The following is a 24,816-nucleotide window of genomic DNA, read 5'->3' as shown; positions in this document are numbered from 1 at the left end:
TTTTCTTCCCCTTATCCCTTACCCTCTTTTTATTCATATCTTGTCCGGTAGTTTGCTGCTCCAATCCAAGCCCTAATCCCAACTGAACCCCAAGGCCAACTGAATCCCTTCGCTGTGTTCACAAATCCCAATTCTCCACCCATTTTCTTCTTCTTGAACGGCCATATTTGCTCCCAGTATCCATTTGGATATGTTCCTAAGATTTGAACTGTGTATCATTCTGTTCAGTCCTGTTCGTTAGAAGCCATGTATCTATCTAAACTAAGTTCATGTCTATTCGCCAAAGTAGGAAACGGGAATGAGATTATTTTTTGAGATCTGAATTATGCTCATCTTAGTTAGAACTATTCTTGGATACGAAGTAGAAAACAAGGGATGTGATTATGTTCAAATCAGAACTATGTTTGGATTTGAATTATGGTCATTTTAAGATCTGTAGTAAAATTTGAAAGATAAGAAACTGAGTTATTCTCGTAAATCGGTTCATATATTCTTTCAACTCAAATTATTGTACAGTGAAGAAATATCAATCTTTTCTGGTTTTCTGGGTTGCTTTTGTTCTCTTTGTTGGTTCGTTCTCAAAAATTACCATCAATAACACATTTTAGAGTAATTTCGTGGATACCACTAGTTTCTTTGGAGTAAATTATACTTTTTTTGGTTCTACAATTGTTAACTTCATTCTTCCCCTGCCATACTTTGATTCTTCTCCTCATCAGAGCCTCTTTTAGATCTTGTTGTGCATGTTGATACCATTTGAAAATGATCTCCATCACTTTGTCCTGAAGTTGTGCAACTTTTACATCTCTTTATCATACATTTGCCTAGATTTACAATGCATCCATCTTAACATTTTGCATTTATATTAAATTTAGTTTGTTCATTTGATTCCATTTATTATGCAATATTTCAAGCCATACAATGTTTCAAGTTTTATTGCTTCTCTATAAATTCTTTCCTTAAGTTGACAAGGTATGGAATGGTCACCATGTCACTTAAAGGACCTCTCCCACCTCATCTGGTTTGAATATTGGTGGTTTAAGTAGTGGTGCATGTGGACTAATACCATATTGTTTTGGTAGTTTGGTACTAGTAGTACCCTTATTTTTTAGCCTTACCGACACATTATGCATCACTCTCCTTTGCTGTACCAAAGTTTTAAATTCCATGGGACAGAGATATTTTGGTATTTCCATGGAATGGGACATCCCCCCGTCCCGTCCCGTCAGTGGTTCTGATCATGCATCCTGATAGCTATCCTCCTTTTCTCTCTCATTCTTTTTTCATTTCATTCTTTTTTCTTTTCTTTCCTTCTTTTCTTTTTTTTCTTCTATATTGTTTTCTTTTCTTTTCCTTTTGTTTTATTTTCTTATCCCTTCCTTTCTTTTTTTTTTTTCATTTTTCTTCTTCTTTTTTCTTTTTACTTTTTCCTTCTTCATCTTCCTTTCTTCTCTTCTCCCTGCATGGATTGGTTTCGGAGTCCCCACCCCGTTTCAATCCCGTTTTCTTATAGGAATGGGATGGGACGGTCGAGACGCCGTCCATCCCGCCGGGACGTAAAAGCTTGGTTTGTACTATTAAGGTACCGATACACGTACTGGTACTTCAAATGTTGTATAGTACTATTACATATATAACCTTTTTTTTTTGTGTAGTAAATCCTACATGGTGAGATGGATTATTATGCTGTTGCTCTTGTCTATCAGTCTTGATCGAGGCCTCATCTTTATATCTATTTTGAATTCATGTTCCACATACTATTTTTATTCTATTATTTTTGAGCCCTAATCCTCTAAGCTTTTTCCTCCCTGAATTGAATTTAACATTTAATCTTGTCTTTTCATCAATCGACACAATAGCATTTGCAAGTAACATATGTCGTGAGACATTCTTTTGAATAACAACAAATTTATCCATGAGTGGTGTAAAAGGATGTGGTTTGGCAAGATTCGCCGTCTTGATACTGGATCTTGTATTGGTAAAATCATATTATAGTGTTGGTAAATAGTTTGATATGCTACGGTAGTGTCGGTGCAGGTGGTATGGCATATTGGTAAGGTACTGGTACAATATGGTACATCTTGTACTATCCAGTATGGGGCGGTACAACAAACCATGTGACTTGGTCTTGATGCTTGGTCTAAGCCTGTCGTGACCAGATTTTATTATTATGTATTATTATTATTATTTTGGCATCACGATTACTTCTAGCACCTGTTGTTGTTCTTCTAGTCTACATGTTGCTAATTTTACTTTAACGCTAATGGACACTATTGCTGAAACTACCAAATAACTTGTTAATCTCACATCCTTTGCTGTATTTTCTTTTTTGAATATTTTTTATCCATTTCATAACAATGTAGCCTCCAGTGTTGGCCTTCCGAGTGTAAAACTAAATTGGTTTTGAAAGATTATCATCGATTTTCTTAATTATGATTCTATAAGCTTTTTGCTTAACTTCATAGAGTGGCTGTATGTTTAATCCCAAAATAATCAAGGTAATTCTACATCACTTTTTTTCTTGCAAATGAGTACCCTTGTGTGTTAATGATTCGTCTTTTTTGGTTTTCAATAAATTACTAATCAAGCTACGAAGTTACCCAATATCACCCTTTTGCATCACTTCGTAGAGTGGGTAATAAGTTAAATCCCAAATTAGTTATGATAATTTTGTGCATCACTTTTTTTTCTCCTTATACATGTCCAATCATTTGTCCTTTTTTTGTGTTCATAAACCTTATCAAATAAGCTACTAAATGGGTGCAATATCTTGCACCATTTTGGACCTCAATCGGTCTTTTATTCAGTCCTAATGCACTTCTTTCCGACCATTTTTGAATTATTTATAGTTTCGAAATTGGATTTGTAGAAATTGGACAGCTCCCTAATTGTGCCTATTCTATAGAAATTTTTGTACTGGATTTGTTTAATAACTTTTGAAAAAAATCATTTTATCTTTGGTTTTTTTAAACTATCCTCATCTTTCACTAAAAATTTACTATTTGCACTCTTAGTCTGTCAAACTTGTCTAGTATTCATATCAAGGTTCGCCGAATCGACATTGGGGCTCGTACTAGTTGGGGACCAATTCAGTATGATGCTGGTATATATAATATCGAGCTGAGGTGTATTGAATCGGGGGGAGGGAGAGTGAGAGGGGGGAGAGGGAGAAGGAGAGAGAAGAGGGAGGGAGATAGACAGGAGGCCTTATGGAGAAGGGAGAGGGAGAGATTAGTGGCCGAACCCCTTTCGAGAGAGAGAGTGTGGAACCCCTTCCGAGAGAGAGAGATGAGAGCTTACCTAATGGTGTCGGTCAATGTTGAAGAGCAGAGAGAGGCACCAGTCATCGTTGAAGGAGGGGAGAGGCGCTGTTTGGCGTCAAAAAGGGGAGGGAGGTGCTGATCAATGTCGAAGAGGTGGGGAAGAGAGCATGAGCCAGTGAGAGGTGTCAAACTTGTGAGCCCTCTCGACCTTCGACCGAATGCGGTGGGGAAGGGTTTTATAAATGAACCGGTCTGACCGGCTGAGCCATCTTGATTTGGTGTCAGTTTGCTTTGTTATGGGTCGAACTACCCAATTCATGGTTCATTCGTGAAATCTGCTACCACCACCCTTGTCATGGATTTTAAACCTATGGCCTCCGCCCACCTGGACAAATAGTTGGTTGCCGCCAATCTGAACGTGTGGTTTCCTGAGAGCAGTGGGTGGGGAAGGAATGTTTCCTTTGGATGGATTTGTATTTCATCCTATTTGCAATGATCGATCAGACTGAATGAGTTGTATATTTTAGATCACATTTTGACTAATTTACAACATTCATGTTCACCTTCTCTTGAATCTGACCAACTATATAAAATTATATCACATGATTGGTGTGTTGGTCTCTTTGCAACACTAAACCTTTCCTTTTTAGTCTTTGTATGATTTAGTCTTTCCCATCGTCTAAAGCAAATTCTCTTGTAATACGGGAAAAGCAAATTCGCTTTACCTTGATTACTTGTTGTAAAAATGTGTATGCTTTTACCTCTCATCTCCACAAAAATTTCTCCTACAACTTTATCTAATACAATCAAATCATTATAGTTGCATACTTGTTTTATTTCTTAATTTCTAATTTCCTTTATTACTTTTTTCTAAGAGTTGTTACATTTTCTTTTAAACTTCAAGCATCTTGTAAATGGGCTTAGTAGTTTGATTTCTTCTCTTGCACCTAAACATTTAAGACTATTATGTTTTGTTTTGAGGTCAAGCTTTTCTTGGATAGCACCTTATAGTTACATACTTACATGCTAATCTCGCTTTTTTTCGATAGAAAGAAGTAATTTATGAATTTTAGGCCTTTGCAAATCCAAAATTGAATCTACCATTAGGTTTGAATCATGAAAACCACATGAACAATATTGCTATGGTTTTAAAACCTGGACTAGCTGATTGAACTGGTTGAACCATCAACCGGCTAGGTGACCTGGCTGGACATACCCCTTAAGCTATTTTGCATGGAAAACCAACAGTTTTTTTTTTTTCTTTTTTTCTGGGGGTTGGGAGGGGGGGTGTGGGGGGGAGTTGTCAGTCAAACTAGCAATTCAGGTTCAATTGAAGCAGCCAATTTAATTTTATATGAAATAGGGAAACTGGATTAGTGGCTAGGGCTTGATCTTAATGTTTCTCAGTTTTGACCTTAGCTGTTCAACTTCCTTCTTGATGTGTCCATGCATCGATGGTCCAACAGATCACAAGTAGCCATTACGGCCTCTCTCTCCCCCTCCTCCCTCTTCCCCTTGCCGTTCTCAATCCCTCCAAGCTTGGCTGTCGTGTGATCTAGGTATGCAACCTTCTTTCTCTTTCTTCCTCTGTATTTTTTTTTTTGATTTGTTGCCAATACCTCAGCATCTGAAACACTCCCTCTTGTTCTCATCCCTTCTCTTTCTCAGTTCTTCTAACCCTCCTTTTCCATCTTCTAGAAGAAATGCAAGAGAAAGCAAAGAATGGAGCAAAGTCAAGGCAGAACACTGTTTTAATAACATTTTTGGATAAAAATTTTAACTCTTGATGCCTTGGATGATAGGTTTGTGCTTGATTAAATGTTCTTTCTAGGATTATGTAATGTTTGGATGCTCTTTCTTCCCGCTTACTTCTGGTTTAATCCCACTTATTAATTTACTTGTGCTATTTTTTGGGGATATATATTCTCTAATTTGGGCAGACTAAAGAAGTAGACAGATTCCAATTATCATTTACAAAGTATCTATTAATATAGGCATTACACATGCTTTGTGATTAATAATTATAAAGAGTGCCTAAAGTTGGCATGTGATTCTTGGAAATTTTATAAATATTTTTATGTATATAATATACAGATGCATGTATGACCATACAATATTATAACATTACTGTTATAATATATCTGTATAGGTAAGTCTATGACTGTACAATATAAATAATGTCAATCTACTTATTATATTTTATAATGATTAAATTTGTCTATTATATCGTTATGACAATACCTTGACTCTCAAGGGGAAAAAATTCTATGGAACAAGGCATATAGTGTTGTATGGCTTGCAGTGTTGAGCAATAAAGAGAGTTTACAAAAACAGGTTGAGTGTGGTAGAAATGAGAATATAAAGATGGATATATCATAAATGATAAAACTAGAAAACAATGGATTGAGAAATTAATATATTAGAGGAGTTGTAGGATTTACACAAAATAAAAACAATGATGAAAAATCAATTGGGATGATATAGACTTTTATAATGAAGATTTAAGAATGCTCCAATAAGGAGGGATATTTTATTGTGTTGAAGGTTGTAGCAAAAGGAGAGGAAGATTTAACATGATAAGGATGAAGGTTGGGAGGAAGGATATGGAGAAACTTACAATAATATCATATGTAGCCCTAAATGGAAATATTTGGCAAATGAAGATCCATAACACCAACCCAAATGGTTGGGAAAAAACTAGATGGTTATGGTGATGGTCATATCATTAACATCATGGTTTGTTTTTGATTAACTCGATAGTTGAATCGATGGCCCATAACCTGTTTGCTTTTTTGGTCCAATAAATGGTCCAAGTTTTAAGGCATTGCATATTATCTGCTATATCCTAGACCTGCATATTATCTGCTATATCCTAGACCACTTATCCTTACCTTGAAAGTTGCCACCCATTATTGTCCCCACTCATATACCTTCTATTGATCCATCAAATTTTGTGCAAACATTGCCTTCCTTTTCCTCTTGACTTGTTAGTGAAGCATAAGCACCAACTATATTTTAATAATATCATCATTTAGGTTAGTATTGGCCAATCAACCACCCATTTATTTCTGCAATTTTTGTGATCAAGTATTGAAGTTCTGGTGGGATGGGAGCCATCTCGACCGTCTCATCCCGTTCTAGTGAGATTATGGTGCGTGGGACGGGTGCAGGACCCCAAAACCTATTTCCGTAGCCCATCTTGGCCATCCCGCCTTCATCTCGATCGGACCACGCATTGATACGGTCGTCCCCTTTTGGAACATGTCCTCATCCCTTTTGTTTGATGATGATTCGGCTCGTTGTCGGGAGGGAGAAGGGAAAATCGGTTTAGCCTTACTTTTTTTCATAATGCATCGGTCAATCGACATCATTGCCTAGAGGGAGGAGAGAGGGGCTTGGTTTGTAGGGCTCCTCCCTCCTACTTCTGGTGCAGGTACTGTCATTTGATCCATCGATCCTCATAATCGATTAGGTAGATTTTTTTTTAATTAAATTATTAAATTTACTCTACATCAGATTAGAGATATCGTTCTTCCTCATATACAAATTCCATGAAGTTGGAAGTCTTCACAAGAGCATTTAGAAGGAGTTGAAGGTTTTCATAGTTGAAGACATTGGCGAAGCTAACATGAAGGCTATGGTATCAAGGGGAAGAATTGGCTTAGAGAAGGCAAGAAGGGCGTTAAGTTCAATATGCACATTCTTTGGGTTGGACAACTAAAGGAGAGAATTTGAGAATGATGCAACATGAAAACACACTAGAGCTTAAAGATCAATTGAGTTATTGATAGTATAATATAATTTTTTGAATTATTAGCTAGCTTGTTCAATAAGATATCATGAACAACACAATGAACTATCAGGAGAGGTGATAAAACTAAACAAAAATGACAACAATCACAAAAGGACTAGTGTGACTTTACCCTTGGTTGCTCAAAATTAGAGGCGATCTATCAGGTTGAGCTTTGAGAATGATGCAAGATGTATAGATATTACAGCTAGATTAAAGACCAACTGAAGTATGTGTATGTATGATTGTTAACTAGCTTTTGGAATGTGATATTTAGGGCCAAATCATATGCCTAAAGATGAGATTGCTGTGTGGTAAAACATGAAGGATATGCCAAGAACAAGCGCATTTTGAAGTGCATGAATTGCACCAATTGGATATGAAGTGGTGGATTGATTCACAAGATGTGGTCATTTCTATTATATTATAATGGGGAGGTCAACTTACACTCCTCCAGAGCCTGAAGCCTTGTGTTTCCTAGGAAAAAAAATCTGTACCAAAATTTTCAGTATTTCAATGCGCACCTGTTACCCAGAAAAAGGCAAGGGCATTTTTCCCTGCATGAACCAGCCCCATTACCCAACATGAGGCTGCTGAGTTGGACATGTGGTAAAACCTTGAAGGATATGCGAAGAATGGGTACATTTTGAAAATGAATAAATTGCACCAATTGGATGCTAGGTGGTGCATTGATTTACGAGATCTAGATCTCTAATATACGCTATAAATGATGGGATAAGCCTGGAGGCAAACTTACCTCCAAGGCCTGAACCCTAATGTTGCCCCCACCCCCAAACCCAATATTTCTTTTTTGAAAAAAAGCTGATTTTGTTTTGTGATGTGCAGTTGATGCCCACAAAAAGAAAAGAGCATCTTCCCTGCATGCTCTGGACCCACCACCCAGTTCAGCAACTTGCCATCCCCAACACATGCACGTAAGGTGCTTGGCTCCCCCCTGCGACCTTATTGGTTGGATTAGAGCCACCCACTAATCATGTCCAATGCATGTGCTGGACTCCAGTGTGGGATGAAGATTGATGAAGGCCTTACTAAGATGAAAGGCTTTTATTTATGTCAAAGGAGATGCGGAAGAGTCGGAAATCCAGTAATGACTATGAATGTAGCTTTCAATATGAACGCAGTGGCAAAGGGGACTATCATAAAGCTGACTTTGTGTAGTAAGGCTAAGGCTTGTTCGTTATGACTACTGTTATATCACATGTTTAGAAATTTGTTTTTTTGTTTGTATTGTTGTACAGCTGGTCTCTCTCATGATATGGTTTAAATGGCTCATGAAAATGGTGCTATCAGTGTGTGAGATTCATTATTTTCCTCAACTAAATAGTATTAGATTCTCTTCATACCTTTGTGGCAGCTGGGTGTACTATAATAAGAGAATTCCTGATGTTCCCATTCTTTTTGTCAGTTTCCTTTGTATGAGCTGCTTGTCATGAAGCGTTATATCAAGATAACTGTGTCTTTTTTTCAGATGGCACCTTTTGCGCCTTCTCTTGAAGTGCCATTTTCGTTTTTAACTTTTATGTTCTTTTCTATTATTCTTAAGCCATAGTTGCTGGGACCTAATTGTCTTGCTCTCTTCTCTGTCACCAGCAAGAATGTGAGGAGTTGGCAAGGAAGGTGGCTGAACTGAACAATGAAAATAGTGCACTAAGTGTAGAGCTTGAAAATCTCCAGAAACTCTGCAGGGATCTAAAGGCAGAAAATGAATCATTAGAGGTTAGCTACTTTTCTTTTTAGTCTTGTCGGTCTTCTTTTACCTTAAGTCAAATGAGATTATTATTTTCGTTTATCATTAAACTGTTGTCTATTAGTAAGCATTCTTTATATCTGCAGGAGCTTGGTTATGGTGTAATATTACTATACTATTAACTGTAGTGAATAGTTGGAACCTAGTCTTAACTTCTTTGGAAGACTTCAAAATGTCTCTGCATCCCTTCTAAATGTGGATCACTATGACATGCTGGTCGCTCTTTCAAATCAGCTCCTCCTAAATAAAAAAAAATCTTCCACAGCAACTGTCCCACAGCAATTCCTCTGTAAAAACCCATGCTTCTTCTGCCTGACGATTGTCCTGGTCCCCTTGTTATGATGCTTGTGTTGAAATGATCCAATCTTGCCTCCAACTTTCTTTTCATTATTTTGACGGACTTTCCATTGTTTTCTAGAATAACTTCTCAATCTAAACCTATTTATTGCAACAGGCAGGCTTGACTCGCTTCTATGGGGCTGGTGTAGCTTCTACTCTAGGCATCAAAGGTGAGTCACCAGCAATGCCATCAGTTGGTGGTGACAGCAGTGGCCATGTTCATCAAAGTCCAGTTGATTCCAATCAGAACACTGGGAAGTTCTATACTGGCACTGGTAATCCTGAATCCACATCAAGATGAATTTTTAAACCTTTTATTCCTTAACCACCATCTTAGGAGCCTTGACACTTTCTGCCCATGGAGAGGGTATGTAAAGCTGCCGACATGCATAGGTAAAAGATACTTGAGCTTTCCAGTCTTTAAGAGCTTACGGATCGTTGAAGATTACACCGAGAAAAAGGGAGGTATTTTATGGACTGAGGTAACAATTTTTTATAGCTCTATATTATAGATTTTTTCCCCTGTAACAAGTTCGCTAACTACGATTACCAAAAAAACTTAGCTAATTCTGATGAAAGAGAAACAACTCCTCTCGTGTGTGTCTGTAGTTTGGGGGGAAACTTCTCTGCTTGTTTCGTTGCTCTGTTTTGGTGTGAGGGAAATCTCATATGAAAACTGGCCTATAGTTCAAGTTTGAACCGGCGTTGGTCCCAGGTCTCTGGTACAAACACCTAAGAGACATTGCCAACGGACTAGCCGGCACATTGGTAACTGTTTGAAAATGTGTAATGTTTCTTATAATCTTGAGATTCATGTATTTATAGGATTGCCATCAAACTAAAATCGCTTGTATTTGAGTTACCTCACCTATCTCGGCAACGTACTTGCCCTGTTTATTCTTTTCCGTGTGGTCGGGATTCAATCCGTCTCTTCCTACTACTTCAATCTTTCTAGATCGGGCCTGTCTCCGTTTATGGAAGAAAGAGGTCGTCGTGGGGTTAAAAAATGACTCCAATAGACGCGTGCGATCAGAATCCAATCTCCTCGTGGATGGTGTCTGGACGAGAGCACCAGCACTTTGAAGCATCAAAAACACTCAGGACATGCATTTCAGGTTCCAACATTAATTTCCTTCAAATGTATTAGGAGAAATGTGGTTATTCGTAAAGGGATGATTTTGGTGTATGAACCAAATTCCGGTGATTTGAATGTCGAAATGTTCAGTAATTTGCAGCAGCGGATTTTCATTGATTCTTGAAAATGGGGGAGGCGTCTCATGCAATTCAAGTACTACTAGGACATATGACCCGAATAAATACAAGATTAGTAAGATGCCACTTGTTTTATGCATAAAAAGTAATTTGTGGATAAACATATTTTGGATTTTTTTTTTATACTCATGTTATTTCAAACACTTCTTAATTTTGTGTGCAAATTAGCTGGTCAAGGTTGATTCGGCTAAAAGAATATAAGCCTTGGCACCGAAGGAATATCGTGCTAGGGTTGAGAATGAGTTGGTAACTGCGACAAACCCAGTTTGGACTTAGCTCAAGTTTCTAGGATATTTGGTTTGTAGAAATTTTTTTTTATTTTTTAAAAATTATTTTTTAAAAAATTATTTTTTATAAAATAAATTTGTAAAAATTAAATTTTGAAACGTCTGATTCAACATGAAAAAATAATTTATTGTAGAGTGATTTATATTTAGTTGAATATTTTTTAAAAAAAATATTATATAAAATATTTAATATATTTTTAATAGATATAAAATTATATATTTTGTTTTTAAATTTTATATAATAATAATATTATATTTATATTAATATAAAAATAATATTAATATGTTATAATATAATATTAGATCATAATAATTTATTGTATTAATATATATTATATTATACTACTATAATATTAATATATTAATATAAATATTAAATTAATATTAATAAAAAATATGATATTAATAAAAATATTAAAATATTAATATTATATTATATTATTATTATTTAGTATTTTATTTTAATTATTTATAATTTTTTTATAAAATCTTAATCGTACATCTTAAAAGAGTATTTTGGGCAAGAAAAAAGCATTATCATTTTTTATTCTATGAGAAATGACAAAATCTATCTATCTTTTTTTTTTTTTATGGGTTTTTATTTTTCATGAAATATAGAAAGTGATTTTTTATGAGAATTTTTTTTAAATCTCAATCAAAATAAGAGATGTGGCAGAGTTTTTGAAGGGAAAATTTAAAATTTTTACATCCTTTAAAATTTTCTATTGATCTTGATTTGCTTTAGTACAATATTGGAAAGGGATATTTTATTTTAGATGCTTATAACCTATCTTTCCTTCCCTTTCTTTGCTTGGGGCATTTTGGGAGGATGTGGATTTTCTATTTCACATGCGTGCACCGATCTGGTTTGACTCACACGCTCGAATCGTCATAGGGTGTGCCATGTGTGCGATGATAGCAAACTATTTTATTTTTTATCATATTATGTATTATTTTTTATTGCTTTATTTTATTTGTTAACGTATTTTTTTGATCAGTCGCTTCACTTCTCTTCGCGGTCAAATAATCAAATGATCGTTTATCCCATATACTGTATTTTTTTTGATCGGTCGTCTTCTTTCGGATCCATCAATCGAAGAGCCTTATGCAGGCATCTGCTAGTGTCTATAAAAGATCATGAGTTCTAATCTGTGAGGCATCTGAGAATTAGCAATCTTTTCTATTCTATCTCTGAGAGTTCAATGTTCTAAGAACTTTCTTTCTCTTTGTCATTGTTCTCTTTGTTTCTGTTTTGGTTCTGTTGCTGAATATTATAGGACTGTCAACCTTCTCTACGATTGTACTTTAAAGGAGGGTATCTCGATCATATATTGTGATAGAATTTTCGATAAATGTAGGCATCAGGATCGAGAATTTGTCTTAGGGCAGTGATTACATGCTTTTGGGGTTTTTTTTCTTCTTCTGCTTCGTACATTAACGAGCCAATCCATTCAGGTTCTCAGTAAATTTAATTTTTTTTTCTTTATCCTTATCACATAGTTTATAACCTTAAAGTTTATCAAAATTTTTTATTTAAATATGTTTTCTTTTCAGTAAAATACTATTTGCAGAAGGATTTTGTTCTAGCATTCTAAGGCAAATATTTTAATGATCTCTACATTTCGATTTCATTTTCTTCCAACTTTCATTGTACAGATATAAAGTTTTAGTATTTTATTTTGACTGAATTTTTTAAACATTGATAAACACTATCTATCGCTCCAGTTACTTTGTATAACATTGCCTGACAAACAGTGTTATTTTTTTATTTGGATTTTTGACTTCTGTTTTGAAATCAAAGAGTCCTAATAGTCTTTAATTTTTATTCATAGTTGTATTTTTGATAATTTAATTCATTTGAAATATAAAATTACTGCATTATCATCTATTAAAGACTGATTACTATTATCTGCTTACGAGTTTTCTGTATAAGATTTCTAAAATACTATAAACTCTATTTGCAGCTCTGTTTAAACCCTCCTCAATCAAAATTTCTTATATTCCTATCTTGTTTATCATGAGTGTCAAAGAAGCTTGGACCCTTAAATCTAAAAAAGTCAATAGTCACGGGTTCTTTAGATGGTAGGAACAACTTGAGACTTGGTTAATTACACTTGGCCTAAGCACTGCCATTGGAAAAAGACTACCTTATGATGTGTCATCTTCCTTATCTAGAATAAGATCTTCTGATTTCTCAGATACCTCTAGAAATAATATGTCATCTGAAGAAATTGAGTTTCATTGTAGGTTTAGGATTCTGAGTTGTTTATCAGATAACCTATATGAAATCTATAGGAAATATAAGATCGCTAAAGAACTTTAGACTGCCTTAGAAGATGCTTATAGTAGAGATAATGAGGGGGCTATGAGGTTTACCATTAGTGACTTTAGCAACTTTAAGATAGTAGACAATATTCCTATTAATGACCAAATCCATCATTTTCAAAATTTGGTCTAAGAGATTTATAGATGGGGCTCGACATTAGATGAGAACTATCAAATCTCAAGTCTAATTGATAAGCTCCCATCATCATGGACTAATTTTGAATGTGATCTTATAAGATCTCAATGTAATCTTATCCTTGGATCAGTGATTCAAGCTATTAGAATAGAAGACTAACATCAAATTAAAGACTTAAAGGAAAATCAAATGAAAGCCAAAATAAACCTGATTGAATCTTAAAACTTAGAACAAAATCCTAAGAGTCAGAATCGTTATGGCTTGAACTAGACCTTTAAACTCAAGAATTTCAAAAACAAAGGTAAGGAAAAAAGGGGTAGATTTCAGAACCAGCATAAACCAAATTCTCAAACCATAGGATATAAAAAATTTATTGATGGGAGGTTCTGCTTCGTTTGTGGCCGAGACAACCATCTTGCACATCAATACTTTTATCAGAAGAAGAAAAAAGTTGTGATTAAGAAAAAGAAGAACCAACCTCAATCTAAACCTATGGTTAACATGGTAGAAGGTGAATCATTTAGGTCAGTATCCTTCATCCCATTAGTTAATTTTGCCTATAAAACCACTGATTGGTGGTTAGACTCTGGTGCCAAAATCCATGTTTGCACTGATAGAATATATTTTTCTCTTATCAGGATTCAAGTGGAGGAAGTGTAATCATGAAAAATGGAACAGCTGTCAACATTTTGGGCAAAGAAAATGTCAACCTAAGGTTTACCTCAGAAAAAAGTATGATATTTCAAGACGTACAGCATGTTCCAGACATCAGAAGAAATCTTGTCAGTGGATCCTTATTGTATTAGAGTCCAATAAGATTGTAATTTTCAAAAGTGATATATTTATCGAAAAAAATTTGTATCTGAAGGATTATTCAAACTTAATGTAATTTCTCTGATCAATGAAAATATTTTTGTTCCTTCTCGATCCATTGTATTGAATTCTGAATCTTGTGATATTTGGCATGATAGACTAGGACATATGAATTTCAAGTCCATTCAAAAAATATTCAATCTTAATCTTATTTTTAAATTCAAGATTGATCATAAATCTAAATGTGAGATCTGTGCTCAATTCAAATAAACTAGAAAATCTTTCAAATTCATCCCACGTCAAGATACTCAACTCGTTGAACTTATACATACTGATATTTGTAATTCTTGTAGAAATCCAACTCGTGGTGGAAGTCGTTATTTTATGACCTTTATAAATGATTTCTCCAAATATTGTTATTCTTATCACCTAAAGACCAAGTATAAAGTCTTCAATAAGTTTAAGGTTTTCAAAGCTGAGATTGAAAATCAAATTAAAAAGGAAATCAAAATTCTAAGGTCTGATCATGGAGGAGAGTATGCTTCAAATGAATTTGTTATATTCTGTGAAGAACATGGTATAATTCATGAAGTTGTTGCTCCTTATTCTCCTCAATCTAATAGTGCTGTTGAACGAAAAAATAGAACTCTTTTGGACATGGTTAATACCATGATCATCAGTTCTGGTATTTCGAAAAATTTATGGGGTGAAGTTCTTTTGATATCTACTTTCATTCTTAATAGAATTCCATCAAAGGATACAGACAAGACTTCCTATGAGTATTGGAAGGTACATATACCAAAGTTGAGTTACTTTCGAGTCTGGAGGTGCTTAGCTAAGATTGTTGTTCCGGAATCTAAAAGATTAAAACTGTTGATTCCATCTTTATTGGTTATTCTCCTGATAGTAATACCTATCGTTTTCTTGTTATTCATTCTGATTTTATTGATATATCTACTAATACCATAATTGAATCCAGAGACGCAATCTTCTTTGAAAATATATTTTTTTTCAAGAATGAAATTTCTAGATCCACCTCTGATTATAACTTTCGTTCCTTATCTAGTTCATCATCAATCTCTAGTCTTCCAATCCCTAATGATCCTACTTCAAATCTACCTGATCTTCCTTCTGAGCCTAGGAGTAAAAGGGTTAGGATCGAAAAGAATCTGGATGAAGGTTTCTTTACCTTCTTGGTTGAGGATACACCTATCTTATACCAGGAAGTTATGAGATCTCCTGATGCTCTATTCTAGAAGGAGGCAATCAATAGTGATTAAATGTAGGATTGATTTCTTTGATACTTATGCACCTGTTGCTAGCATTACCACTATCCGTATCCTTCTTACTCTCGCTTCCATCCATAATCTTTTTGTGCATTAAATGGATGTGAAGACTGCCTTTCTTCATGGAGATTTTGATGAAGAAACCTATATGACTCAACCTGAGGGTTTCATAGTGTCTGGTCAAGAGCATAAAGTGTGCATGCTTATTAGATCCTTATATGGGTTAAAGCAAGCACTTAAATAATGGCACGAGAAGTTTGATAGTATCATTCTTTCTTATGGCTTCCAAATCAATGAATCTGACAATTGTTTCTATCGTAAAAGATTTGATGATCAATATATCCTTCTTTGTTAGGATTTGATGCCTCAAGATTCAGCCCATATTGAGCCCACAGCGAGGTTCGCGGTGAAAAACGGAGTCCAACGAGATCAAGATCATCCGAAACAGAGCTCGGATGGAGGAGATACGAGCTTTTAAAGTCAGCACGAGATTCGAGGCGGCGGAGGACCGCCGGCGACCGGCGGCGGGCGGCAGCGGCGCGCGGGACGCGCGACCCATGCGGGCTGGCGGCCCAGGCGGGCGCGCGGCCCAGGCGCGTGCAGGCCCGCATGCGGGAGCGGGCCGACCCAGGCCCAACGGCCTGCTGGCCCTTTGCACCGGTCCATCGTGGACCGGGCGGTCCACGGCTAGGCCTGTGGACCGCGTGGGTGTTTCCCACGTATTTCTCGTGGTTCACGGTACTATTTCGTGGATCGGAGCACGATCTGAGGGCGTGGGTGGCTCCCGGTCTTGATCCGACGATCGAGGGGTTATCTGGCTTTGTTTAGGACTCCTAATCCATCTCTAATCAAATTTTAAGCCCTTTAAATAGGGTTGATCGGTAACAGAGAGGATGTGTGGTTGGTTTTTTGCATCATACGAGAACCCGAGAGAAGAGAGAGGCGGAAGCGCTGAGAGACAAGGAGCAGGAGGCTCCTGGACAGCGGTCGCCAGGCACTTCAGGGTTCAGGGGGTCTTCCAAGAAAGAGAAAGCTTTTGTGAGGGGAACTTCAGGTGAGAGAGAATTGGGTGTATAAGGGTTGAGGGTGAAGTCTCCTCTTGTAAAATTTTCTTTTTCATAGTGAAGTTTGCATGTCCCGTGGAGGCGAGCCCTTTTGTGGCTGATCCACGTATTTTGATTGTTTTTCTTTTATTTTGTTTCTTCTTTCTTCCTGCTGCATCGCGTGGTACTGAAAGGATCTTGGGAGGTGGTGTCCTGGCCAGACATCCACCCAACAAGTGGTATCAGAGCAAGACGGTACAAGGACGCAGATTGCAGCGGTGGTGAGCAAGATTGAAGATGGAGAAGACATGAACAATCAAGATGGAGATCAACAAGTTCGATGGTAAGAGCAATTTCTCCTTGTGGCAGGCAAGGGTGAAGGACGTGCTCATCCAACAGGGATTGATCGATGCTCTCTTGTGCGATGAGAAGCTGACCACCATGGAGGTGAGGGATTGGAAACGGCTACAGATGCAGACGGTGAGTACCATCCGCATGTACCTGGCGGATGAGGTGGTGATCCATGTGCTGAGCGAGATTTCTCCGACGGTGCTGTGGTCGAAGCTCGAGGAGTTGTACATGGCGAAGTCTCTCACCAACACTCTTTTCCTCTTGAGGCAGTTTTACCAACTGCAGATGACTGAGGGACAGAGCATGCAGGAGTATTTGAGCCACTTCCAGAAGATCCTCACCGACCTCCTTAGCGTTGGCGAGAACGTTGAGGAGAAGACCAGGGCGCTGGTTTTGCTGGCGTCGCTTCCCCCTCTGTACGAGTCCTTGGTGACTGCTCTTCTAGTGGGGAAGAACACTATCAAGATGGACGAGGTCACCACGGCGATACTCCATAGCGTTGGCGAGAACGTTGAGGAGAAGACCAGGGCGCTGGTTTTGCTGGCGTCGCTTCCCCCTCTGTACGAGTCCTTGGTGACTGCTCTTCTAGTGGGGAAGAACACTATCAAGATGGACGAGGTCACCACGGCGATACTCCAGAACGAGGTTCTCGGAAGGAAGAACCTAGCTTCGAGCTCAGGTGGCGGTAGCTCAGCTTTAGTGGCTTCTGGAGGAGCAGGAGGTGGTAGACGGAGCGACAGGAGATCGCAACGAGGGCGGTCTAAGTCCAGAAGGGACTTGAGCAAAATCAGGTGTTACCGGTGTGAGGAGTTGGGGCATCTAGCCAGAGATTGCCCTCAACTTAAAAAGCGGACGGTGGCTGCTGTAGCGACGGCCGGCAGCGATTCAGATGGAGATGTCCTGGAGATATCTGACGAGGTATCTACTTCTTCCCAACAGTGGATATTAGATTTTGTATGCCCCTATCATGTATGTTGCAGAGAGGAGCAGTTTGACTCCCTGGAGAACAGTGAGGGCACTGTATATTTGCCGGATGGATCGAGCTGTGCGATCAGAAGCATTGGGACGGTCAGCTGGAGGACACATAACGGTGCAGTGAGGAGATTGAGAGAGGTCCGATACATATCCGATTTCAGATGGAATCTTATCTCACTTAGCAGACCGGATTCGAGAGGCTACAGGACGATAGCTGGTGGAGGAATCCTGAGGGTGTTACGCGGCGATAGGATTATGCTGGAGGGGAAGAAGAGGAGCAGAGGACATTATTACCTGGCAGGGAGCTCAGTGCAAGGTGGAGCTTCAGGAGCCAGGTGGAGTCCAGAGCGAGGTGGAGCTCTAGGAGGCGGATCGGGCACGAGACAGGAGACTCGAGAGGACGAGAGGCGACGTCGCAAGGTGAGATTTCTATTGCCGCAGGACGATGCCCCGAGCAGGTCTCAGGTCAGGAGGAGCACAGCATACGACGGAGATGGGATCGAGTAGCCTGGCTCGACTCCCATGTTTGCCAATCCATGATCAGCAGGCGATTGCCCCAGGGCATGAGGGCGAAGAGATCCAGAAGCTCTCGGAGTTTGGAGGAGGCCGAATATCGAGTTGAGATGGAGATTGTTAGGATTTAACGCCTCGAGATTCAGCCCATATTGAGCCCACAGCGAGGTTCGCGGCGAAAAATGGAGTCCAACGAGACCAAGATCATCCGAAACGGAGCTCGGATGGAGGAGATACGAGCTTTTAAAGTTGGCACGAGATTCGAGGCGGCGGAGGCCGCCGGCGATCGGCGGTGAGCGGCAGCTGCGCGTCCTCAGGCGGCGGCGCGCGGGACGCACGACCCACGCGGGCGGGCGGCCCAGGCGCGCGCAGGCCCGCGCGCGGGAGCGGGCCGGCCCAGGACCAGCGGCCTGCTGGCCCTGGCCCAGCGACCTGCTGGCCCTTTGCACCGGTCCACCATGGATCGGGCGGTCCACGGCTGGGCCTGTGGGCCGCGTGGGCATTTCCCACGCATTTCTCGCAGTCCACGGTACTATTTCGTGGATCGGGGCACGATCTAAGGGCGTGGGTGGCTCCCGATCTTGATCCGACGGTCCAGAGGTTATCTGACTTTGTTTAGGACTCCTAATCTATCTCTAATCAAGTTTTAAGCCCTTTAAATAGGGCTGATCGGTAACAGAGAGGATGTGTGGTTGGTTTTTTACGCCGTACGAGAACCCGAGAGAAGAGAGAGGCGGAAGCGCTGAGAGACAAGGAGCAGGAGGCTCCTGGACAGCAGTCGCCAGGCACTTCAGGGGTTCAGGGGGTCTTCCAAGAGAGAGAGAGCTTTTGTGAGGGGAACTTCAGGTGAGAGAGAATTGGGTGTACAAGGGTTGAGGGTGAGGTCTCCTCTTGTAAAATTTTTTTTTTCATAGTGAAGTTTGCATGCCCCATAGAGGTGAGCCCTTTTGTGGCTGATCCACGTATTTTGATTGTTTTTCTTTTGTTTTATTTCTTCTTTTTTCCTGCTGCATCGCGTGGTACTGAAAGGATCTTGAGAGGTGGTGTCCTGGCCAGACATCCACCCAACATTCTTTATCTTTATGTTGATGATATCTTGATTCTATCTTCTGATCTTGATTTAATTAATGATGTCAAAAAAAAATTTTTCCACCATTTTGATATCAAAGACCTAGGTGAAATTGATCCAATCCTAGGTATGAAGATCGTTCGATCCTTTGATTCTATATCTCTATCTCAATCTCATTATACCCAATTACTAATTGATAAATTTGGCTTTTCTGATTATTTTTCTGTTTCTACACCTTATGATCCTTCTATCCAACTTGTGAAGAATTTTGATAAGCCTATAAATCAAGAAAGATATACTCAAATTATTGGATCTTTTATGTATCTCTCAAATCATACTAGATCTAATATTGCTCATACTGTTTCTAGATTTAATCGTTATACTAGTAATCTCAATATGATTCATTGGACTGCTCATGAAAGAGTTTTTAAGTACCTTAAAGGTATTACTTTATATTATCTTAGATTTGTTGGTTATCCAGTTGTATTGGAGGGGTACAGTGATGCCAACTGAATTTTCGATTGATCTGATGTAAAATCTACTTCTAGCTATATATTTCTTCTTGATCGTAGTGCTGTTTCTTGAAAATCTGTCAAGCAAATCATTCTAGCTAGAAGTACAATGCAATCTGAACTTGTAGCTCTTGACTTTATCTGCTCTGAAGCCGAATGATTTAAAGATTTTTTTTCTGAATTTTTTTAATTTCATCTCCTATTTCTCCTATTTCAATTTATTATGATTTTAGAGTTGCAATAGATTTTTATAAAAAAAACTAATAAATTCAAAAATTAGCAGACATATAAAGGTAAGATAAAAGTTTGTAAGAAAGTAAGAAATCTATGGCATTATTTCTTTATCTTATGTGAAAACTGATAGTAATCTTGCTGATTGCCTTACTAAAGGTCTAAATAGGACTAAGGTACTAGAGTCATCAAGGGGGATGGGACTTAGGCTATAATGGATTTTCCGGCAGTAGGAATCCAACCTCTGTGATAGGAGTTCCCTTGAAGGAGGTTCAATGTGATAATAATAAGCTGATTAGCTGGCCAGAGAGCACATATTTTTATATATATATAAGAGTTTTCACTCCATCCTATCTCTGTGGTGATCAGTGCTCCTATGTAGATGTTGAAGAAGAGCATAGCTCTAAATGAGTTCTCAAGAGATATTTTCTTTGAGATGTGACTTTACACACATCTCTAGAGGGCTCATTTATATGAGAGTTTTCATATACGACCGCGGCTAGGGGAGATGGGCAAAACCTATGTACTCTCATGAATAATAAGATACTTGCACATAGGCAATAATGCGCAACCCCGTGATAGATCCTTCTATACTATGTATGTGGTAGTTAAAGTCTGGGTAAAAGAATGTAGTTCAAGATTTGGTTCACTCCGATTCCTTCAGATGTAAACTATATATACTAAGTGAGGTTAAAAGACTTCACTCATTGTATAGTATAAATACTCAGAAATAAAATTTTTATTTATTTAGATAATCAATATCATTTATTTTAAAATTTTGAGTTTTGAGGGGGACTGTTAGAGTTTTTGGAGGGAAAACTTAAAATTTTCTTTCCTTCAAAGTTTTTTATTGGTCTTTGACTTGCTTTAGTCCCGTATTGGAAAGGAACAATTTATTTTAGAGGCCTATAACCCATCTTTCCTTCTTCTCCTTTGCTTGGGGGGTCTTGGGAGGATATGGATTTTCTATTTCACATGCGCACCGACCCGGCTCGCATGTGAGAATCGTGGTGCGGTGTGGCATGGCGCGCGTGCGATGATAGCAAACTATTTTATTTTTCTTTATCATATTTTGTATTATTTTATATTATATTATTTTATTTTTTAACATATTTCTCTCATCGATCGCTTCGCTTCTCTTCGTGATCAAACGGTCAAATGATCGTTTATCCCAGATACCGTATTTTCTTTGATCGGTCGCCTTCTTTCGGATTCGTCGATCGAAAAGCCTTCTGCAAGTGTTTACTGGCGATGTATAAAAGATCATGAGTCTTAGCCTGTGGAGCATCTGAGAATTAGCAATCTTTTCTATTATGTCTCCGAGAGTCCAGTGTTCTGATAACTCTTTTTCTTTTCCATTGTTCTCTTTGTTTTTATTTCTGGTTTTGTTGCTGAGTATTATAGAAAGACTGTCAACCCTGTCTACGATCATACTCTAAGGGAGGGTATTCTGATCGTATCTTGAGATAGAATTTTCAATAAACACCAGCACGAGGATCGAAAATTTATCTTAGGACAATGATCACACATTTTTGGAGTTTTTTTTTCTTCTTCTGCTTCATACATTAACGAGCCAATCTAATTAGGCTTTTAGTAAGTTTAATTTCTTTTCCTTATTCTTATCACATAGTTTAGATAATTTTAAAATTTATCAAAATCTTTTATTTAAATGTGTTCTCTCTTCAATAAAATACTGTTTGCAGAAGGACTCTGTTTTAGCATTTTCCACTTCTCAGGAGTTGTCTCTTCTCTCTTTCATTTTTCACGAGCTAAATGAGTCCTTAGCATATTATCCAATTTAATTTGGGTTAGCAAACAAGGCTTGAGCTGTTTTGGACCCAATTTGATCGGGCTGGAATTTAAATTATGTTAAACCACTCCTTCTCTTTATTTTAATTATATTTAAACATACATTATTTGATTTTTTTTTCTTTTTGGTACAAATACATTATTTGGATTGGTGGATTTTTATTTATCATGTAAAGTCAATTTCTTGGATGAAATTAAAATTTTTAAGTAAAAACTCATATTTAAGTAGGTTTTTTAAGTTATATCAAAATTTTAGTGATTTATATTTAATTATTAATTTTTTATTTTAGCTAAGAAAATAATTAGATGCTCGACTTAAGCTGCAGACCCGACATGGCTTTGGATGAAAAATGAGGTAAGTGAGACTTTGCCCATTATAATATGATTTCAAAAGATGGTATGAACATGATGGTTTTCCTTTGAAAATTGATCTCAACTATTTTCAGTTGGGTGTCAATCATACGTGACCCCGACCCAATCCGAATGCCCCGCTGGGCCAGTGGACCCAGCCGGAGTCTAGGTCTAAAATCTGTTTGCAGCCCTATGTCTTATCCCCCGCTGGCTCCCGATTATGCCTGGGGTAATTCCTGTGAATCTGGCCTTGTGACTTGTGACATTCTTGGCCTTCGTAGAAGGGCTTGACGAGCCTTGATTTCTCTGGCATGGTTGTTGGCTGGAGCAGCACTGTGAGATTAGCCCCAATGCTTTAAATAGTCTCATGTTTTTTTCTACCTGCCTCATTTGTTTTGGAGCTAATTTCTAGAGGCCGCCATCTTTACTGCTTTTAAAAATATTGGTATGTCCAAAAAAAATGCAGCTTACTTTTACACAATTCATGTTTAAATAATTTGACTCGTTAAATTTAAGATAAAACTATAGAAACGCTCATTCAATTTTGGTTCAGTTTCATTTAGACTCGAGACGTTTAGAAGTTTTAATTAGCTAGCAAAACTTCATTTTTGTTGCAATATAGCTGAGCGATTTGGATCTGGACACCATTAATGGAGTGATAAAAAAAATCAAAATATCCTTAATTCAGAGAGATCGAATTGTGATTTTCACGCGATCTCAAAGCTCTCCATCTTCTCTGATTCATCTACTTATATAAATGTTAAAGCACTACATCCTCTATCATTCATTCACTTGTATAAATCATAAAAGGATTCCATTCTTCAACATTCATTTGATTGTACAGATTTCAAAGTACTCTATTATCTATTATTCATATATTTGCATAAATCTTAAAGCGCTCCATCTTTTATCATTCATCCGTTTGTATAAATGTTAAAGCACTTTATTCTCTATCATTCATCCATCTGCATAGATCTTAAAGTACTATATTCCCAATTATCTATCTATCTCAAAGTACTCTATTCTTTATCATTCATCTATTTGTATAGATCTCAAATCACTTTCTTTTAATTCATACCATGTTAGAAGTCTCTTGTTGAGTGACAGGAAGGTCAGTTCTCAAATTTTATAAAAAATTAATTATCAGTTGATCCTCATAGGATAATGTTTTATTACAAAAAAGATAACTGGACCACATTGTAATAAATTTGAAGTTACAGTGATTAATTGACACTTTTAAATTTTTTAAGTCTAAGTATTAATGGCCCGAACTTGGAGGGAGTATTTGTAATTTTATCTAACTTTAAATTTTTCTAAAAAAATTTTGTTTAATTTAATTCAAGCATACATAAAACGTAAAATGTTTATTCACATGCTAATGCTTGTTGATACATCCAATAACAATCTCATTGTTAGAGGATGTGCTACATTTATTGGAATGTGAAAAAGGAAATAACAGAAAAGTGGGAGAACAAAAAAAAAAAAAAAAAAAAAAAATCCTAATTCAAGCTTGGAGAAATCTGTACTGGCAAGCAATTGTTCGGGCGATATAACCAAATTCCAAGTGGCATTTGGTTCAACACCTGCCTGGATCTGCAAGTTCTAGCTTTGTTTGCCTTCGAAGTTGGGACTTTCAGCTCTGCTCTAAATGCGGTGTGGTGGGGTACAGGATGGGTTTTGGGTCATTTACAGTTTAAGTCCTACACAAGTTGGGCATGGATTTTACGTGTAACCAAAAGGCATTTACTATAGTATTTTTTTAATAATATTTTATTATAAAAAATATTTAAGATATTATATTATTATTTTTTTATTTTTTATTTTTTAAAATATTTTATTATTTTTTAATCTTCCTCCTTGGTAGCTTCTCGCTATCTGCCTCCTCGCCATTGCATGCAGCCTCTCATCCTCCTTCTCTACCCATCTCTTCACCATTCGAGCCCACCGCTCGCCGCTCCATCGTTGCCACCGCTCGCCGCTCCATCGTTGCCGCTCGCTTCCCTACCTTTTTTCTCCTTTTGCAGCTTGAGCCTGCTGCTTCTATCCTCCGCCGCCTCCATTATTCATCTTTTCGCAGTCACACGCCACCCCCTCCTTCCTCCTTCACCGCTCGACCTTACTGCTTGCCTTTCCACTGCTATTGCTCATTTTTCCACCCTCTTTCCCCTTTCGCCACTTGGGCTCACCGTCCTTCTTCCGCCGCCTCCATCGCTCGCCTTCTTGCCGCCACACATTGCGTCTCTTCTTCCTCTTCTATTGTTCGAGCTCGTTACTCATCTTTCCACCGCTGCCGCTCACCTCCTTCCCCTCTCCCTTGCTTGTCGCCACTTGAGCCTGCCGCCCCCTTCTTCTCCTCCACTATACGCCTTCCTGTAGCCACATGCTGCCCCCCCTTTTTCCTCTTCCGGCCTGCTGCTCCCCTCTCTACCGCCAGACACCAACCTGTATCAGGAAGGGATGGCGGTCCATTGGGATGGAGGAAGCAAGGAGGAGGGACACGATTTTCAAAACATTCCATTGATTTTTTGATTTTTGGATTATTCCTGTAATTTGAGTTATGTACTACAACTATGCATATGATTAGTTAAATTGATTACTAATAAATAGATCGGTGTCATCTATCTTAAAATGGATGGCTAGGAAAAAAGTTAATAACAAAATAATTAAAAGAGGCTGCTGTGAA

General features: G+C 37.9%; 2 long non-coding RNA genes across 2 annotated transcripts; both read left to right on the top strand.

The window, feature by feature from the left end:
• Positions 1-5,429: 5,429 nt before the first annotated feature.
• On the top strand, positions 5,430-10,397 carry LOC140855670 (uncharacterized). The gene is made up of 2 exons (XR_012138626.1): positions 5,430-8,790; positions 9,276-10,397. It is a non-coding gene; the product is annotated as an uncharacterized lncRNA (long non-coding RNA).
• A 922-nt stretch (positions 10,398-11,319) lies between these two features.
• LOC140855671 (uncharacterized) lies at positions 11,320-14,105 on the top strand. The gene is made up of 2 exons (XR_012138627.1): positions 11,320-13,704; positions 13,819-14,105. It is a non-coding gene; the product is annotated as an uncharacterized lncRNA (long non-coding RNA).
• The last annotated feature ends 10,711 nt before the right edge of the window (positions 14,106-24,816 follow it).

Source organism: Elaeis guineensis, chromosome 2 (assembly GCF_000442705.2).
Source record: "Elaeis guineensis isolate ETL-2024a chromosome 2, EG11, whole genome shotgun sequence".
Classification (NCBI taxonomy): domain Eukaryota; kingdom Viridiplantae; phylum Streptophyta; class Magnoliopsida; order Arecales; family Arecaceae; genus Elaeis; species Elaeis guineensis.
Note: the sequence above shows the minus strand (reverse complement) of the source record. Positions and strands in the feature narration are given on the sequence as shown.